Genomic DNA, 6,000 nt, shown 5'->3' on the forward strand with positions numbered 1-6,000 from the left:
GGAGAAGTCAATGCAGGTCCGCCATTTCCCGTTGGGCTTTGGAACTAGCATGGGATTGGTGACCCAAATTGGAAATTTGGCTTCCCGGATAAAGCCACATTTTTTGAGTCGGGCTACCTCTTCTTCTAGGGCTTCAGCTCGGGTTGTTCCTAAACGCCTTTGCTTCTGAGACTTGGCAGGAACGCTTTTATCCAGATGGAGCGTGTGCATGATGACACTCGGGCTAATTCCTACCATGTCCTCATGGGACCAGGCAAATACATCTAAATTAGCCCGGAGAAACGTAACCAGCTTCGTCTTCCTCTTGCTATAGAGGTTTTTCCCGAGCTTGACCATCCGTGATGGATTTTGCGGATCAAGGTTCAGCTCCTCGAGCTCCTCAATGGCCTGGAGCCCGGATCTGTCTTCGCCTACTCGGGGGTCAATGTCCTCACTCAAGGGGACCTTTTCCTCTTCGGCGCTCTGAGGTTTTTCAATCTCAGGATCCACCAAGGGTCCCTGAGATTCCTCTTCGCCCTGAATGGTCATTGCCAGCTGCCCGGGTTTAGACTTTCCCTTCATGGAAATGCTGTAGCATTCCCTGGCAGCGAGCTGATCGCCCTTGATAGTACAGATTCCGGTTGAAGTAGGGAACTTCATGGCGAGGTGTCGAATGGAAGTGATAGCCTCGAAAGCTATGAGGGTAGGCCGGCCTAAAATGGCGTTGTAGACAGCGGAGCAGTCAATGACCACGAACTCAAGTAGCTTGGAGACTGTTCGAGACTCTTCTCCTAGGGTGATCACTAGCTCGATCGTCCCTATCGCTACCGACCCTTCTCCCGAAAATCCATACAGCATCATGGAGGTCGCCTTTAGCTCAGCGACAGTCAATCCAATCTTTTCTAAGGTGGATCGGAATAGGAGGTTTACCGAGCTTCCGTTGTCCACCAACACTCTCCTTACTTTCCGGTTGGCGAGCTGGACTGCTACGACCAAGGGATCATTATGAGGGAATTGGACATGGCCTGCGTCTTCCTCCGTAAACGTGGTCAGTTGCTTTTCTAACCGCTGCTGTTTTGACTGACGCTGCTCCGGGATGAACTCCGCTCCGTTGTGGGCCTTTAATTCATTCACATATCTCTTCTGGGCGCCTCTGCTCGTTCCAGCCATGTGCGGTCCTCCAGAGATGGTGGATATCTCTCCTTCGACCACGGGAGGAGGGACGTCCTGATCTACCCGAGGCCCGGGCTGACTGGCTGGGACTTCTGAAGCGGGTCGACTCGCTGAGACCCTGTTTCGTGAGTATTGCGCCAAGGGGCCTGCTCGGATGAGAGTCTCGATCTCATCTTTTAGATGCCTGCAATCGTCGGTATTGTGGCCGATGTCGTTGTGAAAACGGCAGAATTTGGAAGTGTCTCTCTTTCCCTTGTGGTGTTTCAATGGTTCCGGCCTCTTCCAGGGGACCCGAGTAGAGTTGGCCAGGAAGATACTTTCCCTGGACTGGGTGAGCTCGGTATATGTTGTGAACACGGGCTTGAACTTATCCACGGACTTATTCTTCTTTTGACCATGCTGACTGTTTTCACCATTCCCCTTTCTTTTGCCACCACCGGGCTGGTTGTTCTGCGCGACGTCGGGGGTCGCCATCACGATCTCCGTCCCCGTTCCAGCGGGCTTCTCGGGAACCTGGCTGGTCTCCGCGGCTGAAGCTTTAGCTTCTTCCAAGTTTATCCACTCTTGGGCTCTGTTAAGGAATTCGTTAACCGAGCTGACTCCCTTCTTCTGAATGTCTTTCCACAGGTCTCCCCCGACCAGGATTCCGGTTCTCATGGCCATGAGCTTGGAGCTATCATCTGCGTCCCTGGGTCGAGCAGCGACATTCGCGAATCTGCTCAAGTAGGCTTTCAGCGTCTCACCGGGCTGCTGCCTTACGTTAGCTAGGGAGTCGGCCTGAACACGGGCGGCCTGAGAGGCGCGGAACGCCCTTTTGAAATCAGCTGAGAAGGTCTTCCAGGAGCTGATTGACTATCTTTTACTCTGCTTGAACCATTGCCTGGCAGGTTCAGTCAGTGTGGAAGGGAAGATCAAGCAATGCAGCTCCAGGCCAATGTTATGGGCCATCATTAGGGTGTTGAACATCCCTAAATGGTCCGACGGATCTCCGTCCCCGTTGAACTTTGACAAGTGAGGCATACGGAAACCAGATGGGTATGCCGTCGCTACTATGTTGGGGGCGAAGAGTTCCATCTCGTCTCCCGAATCATATTCGTCTTTTTCTTTTTCTGATAGGAGCTTCCTCATCAGTTCCTCCATCTGAGTTAGGCGCTCGAGGGTTTGGTCCTGAGGTCCTGGGTTATTCCGGGGCTGCTCAACAGCTCCGGACCCATTGTACATATTAGGTGGGTTATTTCCCCTCCTATCTTGAGATAGGTTATTTGGGACATTCCCTCCGTTATGTACTTCGGATCGGACCCCCCCCCCTCGAGCGAGCCTGGCTACCATCTCTAGCTCGATCCTCTCTGTGAGAGTTGAGGCGATCTCGAAGGTCGCCTCCCTGGGTGGTCAGGTGCCTTTGCGCCGAACTTAGCCGCTGGCGTAGGTCTCCTCCAGAGAGATCACTCCTGCGACTGTCGGTCCAATGACTCCTGCCGGATAGGCTTGGAGTCCGCCTTTGGTGGTGAGGACCTGAGCTGTCCTCAGGCGCCCTGCTACGCCGGGAAGGTCCCGCTGATGGTGGGTTTCTCCTACTACTCCCGTAAGCTGGGATGTCTCGGACGGGCTGAGGAGGAGACGGATATCTAATCGGAGATGGAGGATGCCTGACTGGAGAAGCGATCCTGGTTCCGTCTGGGCGGATCAAATTTGGTGGGGGCCTTTCGGCCCTACCAACTTGCTGGTCCTGCGCCGGGCGATCTGGACGGGGCGCAGGATGGTCTTCGGGGACGGGCTGACGTCGTGGGCTCTCCCCGGATCTCCTTCGGGAATTCCCTCGAGCTCTCCTGGGCGTTCTCGAGGAAGGTTGAGAGCTAGGAGTTGACGTCCTGACCGAACAGCTGTATTGCTGTTGTTCGGTCCCAGGCATTTCCCTGAAGTTGGCCTCTCGATGGTGTGATGAAGGGGTGGAGTTGGCTGCCGAAAGTCTATCCGAACGGCTATGCCTGGACCGATTACCCCAGCGAGACTTTGGAGCCTCACCTTGCCTCTCTCCAACGTTAACGTTGGTTGTGAGAGGGGGTAGTCGGGCCAGAATATCCTGGATTTGCTGACCGGCTACCGCTAACTGGCTCCTCAGTTGAGCATTCTCCATCTCCACCACAGTATAATAACACGGGTTCGGATTAGGTGGCCGGGGCGCCGAACTACCTGTATCGTCCTGGCCCGCCGGCTGCTTTCCTGGCCTCTGTTGGACTTCAGGAATTTGTTCATCAGGGATGGCAATATGATGAGCCTCCTGCCCATCATGTTGTTCTGTTTCGTTGCCATGCCTAGATCGAGTGGTCACCATAGTTGAATGTTTGCAGCAGCACTAATCGACTTTGCTCTCAATGAAAGCACCAAACTGTTGACGCAGTTCTTCGGCAACAGGTAATTAAGAGAAGAAGAGAAATGGATTAGTGCTGAATGTAGAACCGTCGCAGATATAAAATCTTAGAGAATGAACTAGGTGACTCAAGACACGTTTTTAAGTGGTTCGAAGGTTAAAATCCTTCTACTCCACTAGTCAATATTATTGATATACTCTGGGTATTTGGTTACAAAGCATATATCTATTTAGAGACTATTTTTCCCAACCCTTATCAACTCCCAGGTTCTCCATATTTATAGGAGAAGGCACCTGGAAGTTGGTAAGGAGGTCATCCCGTGACCTTATGATTTGTCATATCAACTTTGTGACATTCATGATTAATTCCTAAACCTGACACATAAGTATGGTCGAATCGATAGGTAAGGAGATAATGGGCCGCACGGCCCAACCCAGCCGTGGGTTTCTGAACATGCACCTTCCTGCTGCGTGTCTGAGAAGTCAGGGAGATATCGGACACGTGATGTCAGATATATGCACGTTTATCTTGCGTGTGTTGACTTTACAGAGGGTCAGAGTTCCAGATATAGCTTGTGCCACGAGCTGCTCCCCTGACCCGACCTTCGGCCTTCAGATTCTTTGCTCCAGTCCTGGGCAACCTTGGCGAGTCCTTAGGGATTGCTCGAGCTAAGAAGGTACAACCTCGAAACGGGAGCTCCGGTCTTGGGGATGTTCAAGGACTAATTGTGATTAGTCCGTAGCTCGGCATGCTAATCAGCCCGTGGGAAAATCAGGGCGTACAGTAATTATAGAATTTTATTTATAGAATAATCTCGTGTAGTCCATTGATATAATCAGTATATATATATCTCTACTTCAATAATTGGTTCGTAACTGAAAGCTTCTCAAAACTACCATTTTACACTTCTAATTACGTCTTGATCCATAAGTAAAGATATTCTACTAGTGAATGGTTAATTTATAATCCTATTATAAATTTGAGCTCATTAACCATTTAGTTCCAAAATTAACATTTAAGGGAACCAATATTCGTTTCGTTTTAGGAAAACTTGAATTCTAAACCTTGTCAGATCATGTTCTCAACCATTCATGTCATTGAATCTCAAAAACAAAAGTCATTAGCATGTTTCCCAAATAAACCTTAACGAGTGCATCAAAAAGAACCAATAGACACGAATAGAAGTTCATGACTACCCAGGATTTAGACTGATCTACATATGATCATTATATTAATATGAATTACATATTTATGGTAAATGACAAGTTTATAAAGAAAACAATTAATATCGGTCCTGTCATATATAATCCATTTATATAAAGTACCTACACTAAGATGTCTATCTACATCAGCAATTTGAATCAAGATCACGTGCATTTTTAGAAATGCTTAGCGAACCATACTTGCAACCATTCATTAAATATTGCATACTTTAATATGTTCTTAACTATTCAATTCATTATTAATGATCTTAATCATCTTGTACTAATACAAAATTATACTCTCATTAATGAATAATGAATTTTATGATATATATAAATTATTCACTAATAATTCAAACGATCAATTATAAGAAAAATGTACTTTAATTAAATTCTAAAATAAAATATTTTTACACATACTTTTAGGGCATAACTTAACAACATTTCTATATATATATATATATATATATATATACACATTAAACACTTTAAGCTTTGATCTCATCATTTTCTCACTTTTGTCCCAATTCTCTCAAATCTGAAAAATAACATAAAAGTTAGATTAAATTAAACATTTTCAACTGAAATAATTTTTTATGCTTAAATTCATGAAAATAAATAACTTAATTATAATTTATTCTCTGGTCAAATATGTAACTCTAAGGTAATTACATGTTATTGATTAATTATAAATTAATTAAAAAATAAAAATGTATAATAAAATATATTGAATATTGTTATCCCCAAAATTTGGAGATCAATGACGTGACAATAAAGGTGACAAGTGGCAGTGCATGGTCAGTAAAAGACATATTAATAGTCAATTGTTGACCCTCGATTTAGCCAACTGACACGGAGTCAAAATATGAATGATATAGACGAATATGTATAGATAATAACGTAATGACAAAAGTAAAGAAAACACAGTAATTTATAGTGGTTCGGCCCCAGAATCTGGTAATGACCTACGTCCACTTAGAATGATATTGATATGGGAACAAAAGTGTGATCAGAGAGCTTGGGCTCAATGAGTTTCAACACTCCTCATAAACAATACTAGTTTTCGCAGATAATTTCTATATTTCTATGATTTCCGGGCTCAAAAAAGGTCCCTTCCCATGAGCCATCTCCTGCTTTTTATAGGCTCATGGAGGGTTGCCCAATATTGTTACAGATATTATCCCCTGAATCATGGGATATTCAGAAGATTGCATGAAATAAATTCGGGATACATAAGATCTTTCCATAAATGTTGCTTTGCCAGCGGAACCACCGAC

The sequence above is a fragment of the Humulus lupulus genome, chromosome 4 (genome assembly GCF_963169125.1).
Source record: "Humulus lupulus chromosome 4, drHumLupu1.1, whole genome shotgun sequence".
Lineage (NCBI taxonomy): Eukaryota > Viridiplantae > Streptophyta > Magnoliopsida > Rosales > Cannabaceae > Humulus > Humulus lupulus.